Here is a 13,853-nt window from a genome sequence, read left to right on the forward strand (position 1 = left end):
CAATAGAATTACACACACTGGACACACACACACACACACTGGACACACACACTGAACACACACATTGGACACACACGCAAACACACACACACACACACCCTGGACACACACACACACACACACACACACACACACAGTGGACACACACACACACACACACACACACACACTGGACAAACACACACAGTGGACATACATGCACACACACTGAACACACAAACACACACTGGACACACACATTGGACACACACAAACAAACACATATTGGACACACACACACACATTGAACACACACAAGAGAGAATAAAGTAGACGGCACGGGTCAAAGTTATTGATTTATGACCCTGCGTCATGATGACGTGAACCCAATGACAAAAGCCTGGAGGCTGTTTTGCGTGAGGCTCCAGAATGTTTCAAAGGAGTTTTAAGTATGAGTGAGGGACATATGTCTTACATATTCCAACCTGAGGAATCTACGGTTAAGATATTCACAGACAGCGTGTCCCAACCCTTTTATCGGGCAGAACCCGAGAGTTTTTCTCCAGCGCTAAGGATGAGAGAATGGCTTAAAATAAGACTTGCGCTGTGTCAAATGGAACGCGCCCTGAGTGCTTCAAGGCTGCCAGGATATGCGTTGGAAGAACAAGTCTGTGGACGAAATGATCTAATGGCCATAAGAGTCACTTCAATGGCGTATACCCCGGACTCCAGAGTGACAATTTTAGCATCAATTTGATAGTGCAAATGCATCGAAAACGGTCAGTTCATATGTATCCTCCAAAGCATGCAAGGATGTACATTTTTTTCAAATAATGTTCAGTTTTAAATGGCGCGATTACCATATTTTCCGAACACTGATGAATAAGCTGGACAGTCTTTTCTTAAATCGTGAACAATTACGACGATGGCCGAGGTTATCGTTGAGACATACCCAGGACTCACAAGGCCGAAGGAGGATCTTTCCCTGGAGTGAAAACGTCCGGAGCTTCGATGGAGCGGGCAAAAGACTTTGCGTTGGGGAATTGGAAACGGATAATGGTCCTGGCTAACAGGATCCTATATCTGTAAGAAATAGTAAAAAAAATTGAATTATAACGTGTGTTAAAATGTAGCTGTTAAATATTTAGAATTAAATCATTGGTTTTGAAAATGTATCTCACCCATTTAACTAAAGGGGTAGCGCTCTTTTCTCTCACGCTAGGGTCTGGCGCAGACAACTATAATATCTGAAAAAACATGTATTATTTTATAGTCTTTTCCTACAATGGTGTGTTATGAACATTACAGTTTATTAAAGTTTGTAATAATGTACAACTGCAATGTTTTTTTACATAAAACACGCGTGATGCATGTTTAAATATTATTCAAATGTGTTACTTAATTCAAACATGTCTTAAAGGTTGTACGAAATATTTTGGAATTCAATAAAAGGAATTTAAAAAAAACTGTATCTCACCCTTAACTATGGGAAAAGGTATTTCACATCATCACCCAGCTCTGTCGCGAAGGAAAAAGACCTGGAGAATCAGGGGGCGTGCGTGAGTGGGCGTGTGACGGAGCAGCAGGAGTGTGTGTGTGTTACAGAAACCAAAGGGTGTGGGTTCAACAGGGGGCCCAGCGCTCTATCTGTAGAGAATCGTTTGAAACCAAGGTTTGCACTATCATGCATAAGGCATGTCCAGATATCGGCCGACCGCCCGGGGTTAAACACTGATATCTAATCAACGCACCGGTACCCCACCAAACCGGTTGTAGACAGAATGTCTCTCTGAATTCACCGCCTTTTGGTCTCTAAACCAAACATACAGGGGGTTGCATACAGGATATCTCCCGAAACAATCCCAGCCACGGCCATGCAAAATCTTTACGTACTTTAGCAAGTTAGGGCCAGAACGGGGAGCATCTATTTTTAACACGGTTAGCACCGCTTTAGCGCAAACCCACAGGCCCGAATATTTAGCTGCCCGGACAGATTAAAAAAATATATTCTGAATAAGTGAATCTCTCCTAATGGATATTTCTGGAGGTGAGTAAATGAAAAATATATTTTAAGATTTGTTTGAATATTATTGTAATATTAAACCCTAGTTATTTGGGTATTTCAGGCCAAAGGCCAATATAAGTTAAAAAAGTGTATATATAGCGTATAACTGTTAATATTGTCTAACGTTGGTTAGGATCCCAAACATTTACGCAGCTTTTACGCGGTTTATCGGATCTGGAACAACATGAGGGGGATTCACAGTCTCAAAAACCAGGCAGTCAGTCGCCATCAGCATTTTTTCATTGTAAGTCCTTATAATTAAACACATACCCAAGAATATTTATATATAAAAATTTTAAAAAATAGTGTGTACTATTTTAAAAACTATTTTATGTATTTACAGCCGACATACAGCCAGGAATGATAAAGGATTCGTTATGGACATCTGACTTGGATGCAATTCTACCGTTCTGTACGAGCGATTTTTCAAACTCACCGCAAACGTCGACCCCCTCACGACATACTCCAGACCCCAACAACAAACAACAAACGCACAACAACAAGCCCAAGTACATTGGTCCGAATCCAACCATCCCGAAAACTACTGCTGGGCAGGGAACTTGACGCTTCATGAGCCGGCGCTCCAGGGACACGGTATGAGACCATTATACGTTTATGTTATTAGTTATACATCTTTTTATTAGTTATACCTCTTATGATAGAATATGTTAAAACAAGGACAAATAATGTTTTTTCAGACTGCCAGGAGACAGGCCCTGCAGAATCGGGAACGCTAGATGAAAAAAGCCTAGAGCCCTCCGTGTCCGCAATTCGTCAGAACAGCCAGCGCCAAAAAAGCTGAGGTATTTTAACTATGTATTGTTAATATATAGTATTATACCTGAAATGTATTTGACATTTTATGTATCTAACATATTTTTATATTTAATAACCTATTTTGTATGTATTATTTTCATTCAGACTCCTCCCCGGCGAAAAACAGCACAGTCGGACACATACATCTAGAGCTGGGGGATTCCGGTGCACCGAACATTCCCGATGAAACAACCGATAGACCTGTTTTAAATGACATTTCAGATGTTGACGACCAGTTATTCTGTGATGCGGCCAACCTTATCGACCCCGTCAATTCTACGGCATCAGTACAGGCAGTAGAACAAGAAAGGTTTTTCACATTATTTTCCAGGGCTTTGAAATCGAGGAATGTTTTGCTCTACAAACGACTGGGGGTTTCAATTGAGAGACAGTACAGAGACGATATGTTTTTCTGGCATAGAACAATTCCACGCATGTTAAACAGCAAACCTATTAAAAAATGCAAATACAGACGCTAAAATCATACATGTAACACTAATCATTCCAGAAAGACCCAAAAACGCACATCCTTAATTATCCAAATGGCAGAACTACAGGAACAAGGGGAGACAGTTGAAAGCCTCTTAGCACAGATACCGCCAGAACTCCTACAAGTTATTAACCGTATGAACGAGTCAGGGACGTCCGATGAAAACCTGTTATCACAGATTCCCGAAGCCCTCATAACCTTAATGAATCGGATGAACGAGAGTCAGACATTTTCGGCCCCTGCCACCCCAACAGCGATAGACCAACCAGTAACGCCCATGTCCGTAGAGTCTGAAACGCCACAAGATGTTTTTGGGGAATTGGAAAATTGTCTAATAAATCTGGAGGGAGATGGTATTGATAGACGTGTCCGGGACAACCGGAATAAATTCAACAATACAGAGATTCGACAGTTTTTCAATTTCCTATGGGTGAATCAGAATCTTGACTATGCTGTGTTTTATGTAATGATATTGCACACTCTGAACGATCTGTTAGAGACGGCAAGAGATTATGGTGAAACACATTTTACAGTTGGAGATTTATGGAGATAGCCTGCATAATACAGTATCTCTTATTTTACCCAATGGGAGATTTGTGGAGAAAGCCTGCATAACACAGTATCTCTTATTTTACCCAATGGCGAAGCAGATCTTGAACAATTTATGGCGCTGCTAGAATGCCTTGTTTAGTCAAATTTAGCCATCATAGCCGATCGGACCCTCGAGCTTGTGGTTCAAATAATACGCCAACCCCGGGGTGGTGGGGGGCAGAGAAGGAACCTTGATAGCCTAATGCAGTCAGAAATCATAAGCAATAAAAGGGCCTACCTCATAAACGTTCACAATCCCGATAATAAGCTATGTTTTGCAATAGGCCTAGCGCATTTACTTAACCCTGGATGTACTGATCTGATGGCATTGCAAAAGGCTAGAGAGATCCAAACGGGGGTGGGTCTCGGTATACAGGAGGCGGTGGGTCTCGGTATACAGGATGGGGTGGGTCTCGGTATACAGGAGGCGGTGGGTCTCGGTATACAGGAGGCGGTGGGTTTCGGTATACAGGAGGCGGTGGGTCTCGGTATACAGGAGGCGGTGGGTCTCGGTATACAGGATGGGGTGGGTCTCGGTATACAGGAGGCGGTGGGTCTCGGTATACAGGATGGGGTGGGTCTCGGTATACAGGAGGCGGTGGGTCTCGGTATACAGGATGGGGTGGGTCTCGGTATACAGGAGGCGGTGGGTCTCGGTATACAGGAGGCGGTGGGTCTCGGTATACAGGAGGTGGTGGGTCTCGGTATACAGGATGCTGTGGGTCTCGGTATACAGGAAGGGGTGGGTCTCGGTATACAGGAGGCGGTGGGTCTCGGTATACAGGAGGCGGTGGGTCTCGGTATACAGGAAGGGGTGGGTCTCGGGATACAGGAGGCGGTGGGTCTCGGTATACAGGAAGGGGTGGGTCTCGGGATACAGGAGGCGGTGGGTCTCGGGAAACAGGAGGCGATGGGTCTCGGTATACAGGAAGGGGTGGGTCTCGGGATACAGGATGGGGTGGGTCTCGGTATACAGGAGGCGGTGGGTCTCGGTATACAGGAGGCGGTGGGTCTCGGTATACAGGATGGGGTGGGTCTCGGTATACAGGAGGCGGTTGGTCTCGGTATACAGGAGGCGGTGGGTCTCGGTATACAGGAGGCGGTGGGTCTCGGTATACAGGAGGCGGTGGGTCTCGGTATACAGGAGGCGGTGGGTCTCGGTATACAGGAGGCGGTGGGTCTCGGTATCCAGGATGGGGTGGGTCTCGGTATACAGGAGGCGGTGGGTCTCGGGATACAGGAGGCGGTGGGTCTCGGTATACAGGAGGCGGTGGGTCTCGGTATACAGGAGGCGGTGGGTCTCGGTATACAGGAGGCGGTGGGTCTCGGTATACAGGAGGCGGTGGGTCTCGGTATACAGGATGGGGTGGGTCTCAGTATACAGGATGGGGTGGGTCTCGGTATACAGGAGGCGGTGGGTCTCGGTATACAGGAGGCGGTGGGTCTCGGTATACAGGAGGCGGTGGGTCTCGGTATACAGGAGGCGGTGGGTCTCGGTATACAGGATGGGGTGGGTCTCGGTATACAGGAGGCGGTGGGTCTCGGTATACAGGAGGCGGTGGGTCTCGGTATACAGGATGGGGTGGGTCTCGGTATACAGGAGGCGGTGAGTCTCGGGATACAGGAGGCGGTGGGTCTCGGTATACAGGAGGCGGTGGGTCTCGGTATACAGGAGGCGGTGGGTCTCGGTATACAGGATGGGGTGGGTCTCGGTATACAGGAGGCGGTGGGTCTCGGTATACAGGAGGAGGTGGCTTTCTCGGACATAGTCAAATTTGAAAACTTTCTGAATATCAAGATTGTGGTTTTGTACCACAGTAGAGCTAATGCAGCTCTCTTGAAGTTCCAAAACACCCCCCAACCGCACCCTCAGATTCTGTACTTTTATGTGCAAAACGAACATTACTACGCCGTTACAAACATCACTGCTTTTTTAGGCGGCCCATATGTGTGTCCATCCTGCCATACCGGCTACACCCGAAAGGGGGGGCACTCGTGCCGTTATAACTGTTCAGTATGTCAGGATGCAGTGCCCAATGCAACCCTTAAACTTGACACCCTGTGAGGATTGCCACCGCACATGTTGTTTGACCTACTGTTACGAAAGACACAAAATTGAAACATGGCACCCCAAGGCATGTAAATCTGTAAGCTGTTGTGACATTAACAAGTAATACTTTTTCTCTCTAAAGGTTCGGGGTCAAAATTGACACCCTTTTCAATACCTCACCTTGTGTGGATAACGGCACTGAGCCTTTTTCTAAAAGGTGTTATGAGTTGGAGAACACATTGGGAGTGATCTTAGACCATTCCTCCATACAGAATCCTTACAAATCTTCCCAGTTTGTTTTCTTACCATGAACATATTACAAACTAACAAAACTGTGTATTAGTCGCCCTCTAGTGGTAGGTGGTTATAATGTCTCCGGTCTCCTCTCTCTTCTCTCCGTCTCCCCCTCTACAGTCTCCACACTCCTCTCTCTCTCTTCTCTCCGTCTCCCCCTCTACAGTCTCCACACTCCTCTCTCTCTCACAAACATAGACTATGACCTGCCGAATGAGCAATCCTGATTAAAGATTCCCACAATACCCCCCTCCCCTCTGTCTCTCTCTCACTCTCTCTCACTCTCTCTCTCTCTCTCTCTCTCTCTCTCTCTGTGTAGGCCTGCCAGGCTGTTAGGTTAATGGACCATGGAAACCCACTGAGAATCTGCCACTGCCATACAGAGAGAGCTACAAATGAACATGATTAAAATACATGAAACCGTGTTCAACACAACTCCATGTATGTTGTTCTCTCTGTTTACAGGACTAGAAGTCTGGTTAAAACACATCAATACAGAATGAATTATATGTCTTCAAACCTTAGACTCATGTCCATCAACATGCTGGCTTCACCCCAACCCCAACCCAACCCTAACCCAACCCTAACCCCAACCCTAACCCAACCCTAACCCTAACCCAACCCAACCCTAACCCAACCCAACCCTAACCCAACCCTAACCCAACCCCAACCCCAACCCAACCCTAACCCAACCCTAACCCAACCCTAACCCAACCCAACCCAACCCCAACCCCAACCCAACCCCAACCCAACCCTAACCCAACCCTAACCCAACCCCAACCCAACCCCAACCCAACCCCAACCCTAACCCAACCCTAACCCCAACCCCAACCCTAACCCAACCCCAACCCCAACCCCAACCCCAACCCAACCCTAACCCAACCCTAACCCAACCCAACCCCAACCCAACCCCAACCCGACCCCAACCCAACCCTAACCCCAACCTAACCCAACCCTAACCCAACCCTAACCCCAACCCCAACCCTAACCCAACCCCAACCCAACCCCAACCCAACCCCAACCCCAACCCAACCCCAACCCCAACCCAACCCAACCCTAACCCCAACCCCAACCCAACCCCAACCCAACCCCAACCCCAACACAACCCTGTTTTTTAAACTATATAATAATAAAGTTACGTTTTAAGATGTGGAGGGTTCTAGAGGGAACTGGGAGAAAAACAGCTGGAGAATCTGTACCCGAACTGCAACCCAGAACTTTTTAATCTGCACATCTGAGTCCACAGAATTGAACAACATCGACCCTAGACTCAGCATCCAGACTCCACCTCACTAAAGACCCAGACTCAGCATCCAGACTCCACCTCTCTAACTCCAGCCTCAACAAGGCGAACTGAACAACATCTACTCAAGGAGTTACAAAAAGACCCAGACTCAGCATCCAGACTCCACCTCACTAAAGACCCAGTTCTCAGCATCCAGACTCCACCTCTCTAAAGACCCAGACTCAGCATCCAGACTCCACCTCTCTAAAGACCCAGACTCAGCATCCAGACTCCACCTCACTAAAGACCCAGACTCAGCATCCAGATTCCACCTCACTAAAGACCCAGACTCAGCATCCAGACTCCACCTCTCTAAAGACCCAGACTCAGCATCCAGACTCCACCTCACTAAAGACCCAGACTCAGCATCCAGACTCAACCTCTCTAAAGACCCAGACTCAGCATCCAGACTCCACCTCACTAAAGACCCAGACTCAGCATCCAGACTCCACCTCACTAAAGACCCAGACTCAGCATCCAGACTCCACCTCACTAAAGACCCAGACTCAGCATCCAGACTCCACCTCTCTAACTCCAGCCTCAACAAGGCGAACTGAACAACATCTACTCAAGGAGTTACAAAAAGACCCAGACTCAGCATCCAGACTCCACCTCACTAAAGACCCAGACTCAGCATCCAGACTCCACCTCTCTAACTCCAGCCTCAACAAGGCGAACTGAACAACATCTACTCAAGGAGTTACAAAAAGACCCAGACTCAGCATCCAGACTCCACCTCACTAAAGACCCAGTTCTCAGCATCCAGACTCCACCTCTGTAAAGACCCAGACTCAGCATCCAGACTCAACCTCTCTAAAGACCCAGACTCAGCATCCAGACTCCACCTCACTAAAGACCCAGACTCAGCATCCAGACTCCACCTCACTAAAGACCCAGACTCAGCATCCAGACTCCACCTCTCTAAAGACCCAGACTCAGCATCCAGACTCCACCTCTCTAAAGACCCAGACTCAGCATCCAGACTCCACCTCTCTAAAGACCCAGACTCAGCATCCAGACTCCACCTCTCTAAAGACCCAGACTCAGCATCCAGACTCCACCTCTCTAAAGACCCAGACTCAGCATCCAGACTCCACCTCTCTAAAGACCCAGACTCAGCATCCAGACTCCACCTCTCTAAAGACCCAGACTCAGCATCCAGACTCCACCTCTCTAAAGACCCAGACTCAGCATCCAGACTCCACCTCTCTAAAGACCCAGACTCAGCATCCAGACTCCACCTCTCTAAAGACCCAGACTCAGCATCCAGACTCCACCTCTCTAAAGACCCAGACTCAGCATCCAGACTCCACCTCTCTAAAGACCCAGACTCAGCATCCAGACTCCACCTCTCTAAAGACCCAGACTCAGCATCCAGACTCCACCTCTCTAAAGACCCGGACTCAGCATCCAGACTCCACCTCACTAAAGACCCAGACTCAGCATCCAGACTCCACCTCACTAAAGACCCAGACTCAGCATCCAGACTCCACCTCACTAAAGACCCAGACTCAGCATCCAGACTCCACTCTCTAAAGACCCAGACTCAGCATCCAGACTCCACCTCTCTAAAGACCCAGACTCAGCATCCAGACTCCACCTCTCTAACCCCAGACTCAGCATCCAGACTCCACCTCTCTAAAGACCCAGACTCAGCATCCAGACTCCACCTCTCTAAAGACCCAGACTCAGCATCCAGACTCCACCTCACTAAAGACCCAGACTCAGCATCCAGACTCCACCTCTCTAAAGACCCAGACTCAGCATCCAGACTCCACCTCTCTAAAGACCCAGACTCAGCATCCAGACTCCACCTCTCTAAAGACCCAGACTCAGCATCCAGACTCCACCTCTCTAAAGACCCAGACTCAGCATCCAGACTCCACCTCTCTAAAGACCCAGACTCAGCATCCAGACTCCACCTCTCTAAAGACCCAGACTCAGCATCCAGACTCCACCTCTCTAAAGACCCAGTTCTCAGCATCCAGACTCCACCTCTCTAAAGACCCAGACTCAGCATCCAGACTCCACCTCTCTAAAGACCCAGACTCAGCATCCAGACTCCACCTCACTAAAGACCCAGACTCAGCATCCAGACTCCACCTCACTAAAGACCCAGACTCAGCATCCAGACTCCACCTCTCTAAAGACCCAGACTCAGCATCCAGACTCCACCTCTCTAAAGACCCAGACTCAGCATCCAGACTCCACCTCTCTAACTCCAGCCTCAACAACAAGGCGGTAAGAACCCCCACTGAGCAGCACATCGTCTCCTGCTGAAAACACACACCTGTCCGGTTGCTGCACGCTGTCCTGCCCCTACTAGGGAACGACACCCACCCTAACAGGTATAGGAAACCATGCAGTCCTGCCCCTACTGGGAACGACACCCACCCTAACAGGTATAGGAAACCATGCTGTCCTGCCCCTACTAGGGAACGACACCCACCCTAACAGGTATAGGAAACCATGCTGTCCTGCCCCTACTAGGGAACGACACCCACCCTAACAGGTATAGGAAACCATGCTGTCCTGCCCCTACTAGGGAACGACACCCACCCTAACAGGTATAGGAAACCATGCTGTCCTGCCCCTACTAGGGAACGACACCCACCCTAACAGGTATAGGAAACCATGCTGTCCTGCCCCTACTAGGGAACGACACCCACCCTAACAGGTATAGGAAACCATGCTGTCCTGCCCCTACTAGGGAACGACACCCACCCTAACAGGTATAGGAAACCATGCAGTCCTGCCCCTACTAGGGAACGACACCCACCCTAACAGGTATAGGAAACCATGCAGTCCTGCCCCTACTAGGGAACGACACCCACCCTAACAGGTATAGGAAACCATGCAGTCCTGCCCCTACTAGGGAACGACACCCACCCTAACAGGTATAGGAAACCATGCTGTCCTGCCCCTACTAGGGAACGACACCCACCCTAACAGGTATAGGAAACCATGCTGTCCTGCCCCTACTAGGGAACGACACCCACCCTAACAGGTATAGGAAACCATGCTGTCCTGCCCCTACTAGGGAACGACACCCACCCTAACAGGTATAGGAAACCATGCAGTCCTGCCCCTACTAGGGAACGACACCCACCCTAACAGGTATAGGAAACCATGCTGTCCTGCCCCTACTAGGGAACGACACCCACCCTAACAGGTATAGGAAACCATGCTGTCCTGCCCCTACTAGGGAACGACACCCACCCTAACAGGTATAGGAAACCATGCTGTCCTGCCCCTACTAGGGAACGACACCCACCCTAACAGGTATAGGAAACCATGCTGTCCTGCCCCTACTAGGGAACGACACCCACCCTAACAGGTATAGGAAACCATGCTGTCCTGCCCCTACTAGGGAACGACACCCACCCTAACAGGTATAGGAAACCATGCTGTCCTGCCCCTACTAGGGAACGACACCCACCCTAACAGGTATAGGAAACCACGCTGTCCTGCCCCTACTAGGGAACGACACCCACCCTAACAGGTATAGGAAACCACGCTGTCCTGCCCCTACTAGGGAACGACACCCACCCTAACAGGTATAGGAAACCACGCTGTCCTGCCCCTACTAGGGAACGACACCCACCCTAACAGGTATAGGAAACCATGCAGTCCTGCCCCTACTAGGGAACGACACCCACCCTAACAGGTATAGGAAACCATGCAGTCCTGCCCCTACTAGGGAACGACACCCACCCTAACAGGTATAGGAAACCATGCTGTCCTGCCCCTACTAGGGAACGACACCCACCCTAACAGGTATAGGAAACCATGCTGTCCTGCCCCTACTAGGGAACGACACCCACCCTAACAGGTATAGGAAACCATGCTGTCCTGCCCCTACTAGGGAACGACACCCACCCTAACAGGTATAGGAAACCATGCTGTCCTGCCCCTACTAGGGAACGACACCCACCCTAACAGGTATAGGAAACCATGCTGTCCTGCCCCTACTAGGGAACGACACCCACCCTAACAGGTATAGGAAACCATGCTGTCCTGCCCCTACTAGGGAACGACACCCACCCTAACAGGTATAGGAAACCATGCTGTCCTGCCCCTACTAGGGAACGACACCCACCCTAACAGGTATAGGAAACCATGCTGTCCTGCCCCTACTAGGGAACGACACCCACCCTAACAGGTATAGGAAACCATGCTGTCCTGCCCCTACTAGGGAACGACACCCACCCTAACAGGTATAGGAAACCATGCAGTCCTGCCCCTACTAGGGAACGACACCCACCCTAACAGGTATAGGAAACCATGCAGTCCCTTATGAGTATAGTAACGCAGCAACGCAGTAGTAGAGCCCAACAACCCCTTAACAACAGAGTCTTACAACCACCCACTAATAGAGTCCCACACCCCCCTCTCAGCAGACAGCCACGCCTAAACCAACCCCCTGATGAGGCGACCAGGCAAACATCAAAACTCTACTTCAAATTGATACAGGCCATCCATCATAAAGAAATCATTGGTAAAGCCATCTCAGGCCGAAGGTTCCCTAGTGGCATGATGAGACAGGTGAGCAGACTCACCAATTTGATCAAGCCATCCTCACCCACAGATTACACTGCAACCCAAGTACTACAGAACACACAGCAATGGATGAACAATAACATGAACATATTACAAATACACTACCAGACAGTTATCGAATCACTCACACAACCACCCAATACATTCAACACTCTTGCATTGCACATAGCTGTGGGCTGGGCGCATAAGAGATACACACACAAACTGACACACACTACCATCACTACAGTGGAAACAATTTTGGCAACAGACAACTCCCTAGGGCTACCCTTTCTTACCCCACTACAGTGCTCCCCTTCCCTAAGCCCCCCAGCCAATAAACATTGGCTCCTGGTCCACTGGAACAACAACAGAACCCCTGGCATACAGCCTCAGCTCATTGGCTCCTTCCACTGGAACCAACAGAACCCCTGGCATACAGCCTCAGCTCATTGGCTCCCGGTCCACTGGAACAACAACAGAACCCCTGGCATACAGCCTCAGCTCATTGGCTCCCGGTCCACTGGAACAACAACAGAACCCCTAGCATACAGTCTCAGCTCAAATCCAGGCCCCACCACAGTTGATTTCTCTGCCCACCACTTCAGCACCAGTTCCTTTCTCATCCTCGTTGGAGGACTTCCGTCCTTTACCCAAGTTCTCTCCTCTAGTTAAGCCTCAGGCTTCTCAGAAACGATCATCACCATTGGGGCCACGCCCTACCCCAGCACAGTGCTCTTTAAACCAGAAGCTAAATAATCAGTATCCTCCTCTTCCTCAGACACAATCTTCTACTGAGATAGGGATCCGTACCTCAACACCATCTTCCCCTGTTGCACCTTCGCAGACACAGATAGATGTCAGCAATATTGCCCCAAACAACTCCCCATCTCCTTCTAAGAACAACATGGCCCCCACTCCCTCCCCATCTCATTCTAAGAACAACATGGCCCCCACTCCCTCCCCATCTCATTCTAAGAACAACATGGCCCCACTCCCTCCCCATCTCATTCTAAGAACAACATGGCCCCCACTCCCTCCCCATCTCATTCTAAGAACAACATGGCCCCCACTCCCTCCCCATCTCATTCTAAGAACAACATGGCCCCCACTCCCTCCCCATCTCATTCTAAGAACAACATGGCCCCCACTCCCTCCCCATCTCATTCTAAGAACAACATGGCACCCACTCCCTCCCCATCTCATTCTAAGAACAACATGGCACTCCCTCCCCATCTCATTCTAAGAACAACTCCCCATCCCTCCCCATTCTAAGAACAACATGGCCCCCACTCCCTCCCCATCTCATTCTAAGAACAACATGGCCCCACTCCCTCCCCATCTCATTCTAAGAACAACATGGCCCCCACTCCCTCCCCATCTCATTCTAAGAACAACATGGCCCCCACTCCCTCCCCATCTCATTCTAAGAACAACATGGCCCCCACTCCCTCCCCATCTCATTCTAAGAACAACATGGCCCCCACTCCCTCCCCATCTCATTCTAAGAACAACATGGCCCCCACTCCCTCCCCTCCTAAGAACAACATCTCATTCCCCTAAGAACAACATGGCCCCCATCTCATTCTAAGAACCCTCCCCATCTCATTCTAAGAACAACATGGCCCCCACTCCCTCCCCATCTCATTCTAAGAACAACATGGCCCCCACCCCTCCCCATCTCATTCTAAGAACCCCTCCCCATCTCATTCTAAGAACAACATGGCCCCCACTCCCTCCCCAT

Source organism: Oncorhynchus tshawytscha, unplaced genomic scaffold (genome assembly GCF_018296145.1).
Source record: "Oncorhynchus tshawytscha isolate Ot180627B unplaced genomic scaffold, Otsh_v2.0 Un_contig_2885_pilon_pilon, whole genome shotgun sequence".
Lineage (NCBI taxonomy): Eukaryota > Metazoa > Chordata > Actinopteri > Salmoniformes > Salmonidae > Oncorhynchus > Oncorhynchus tshawytscha.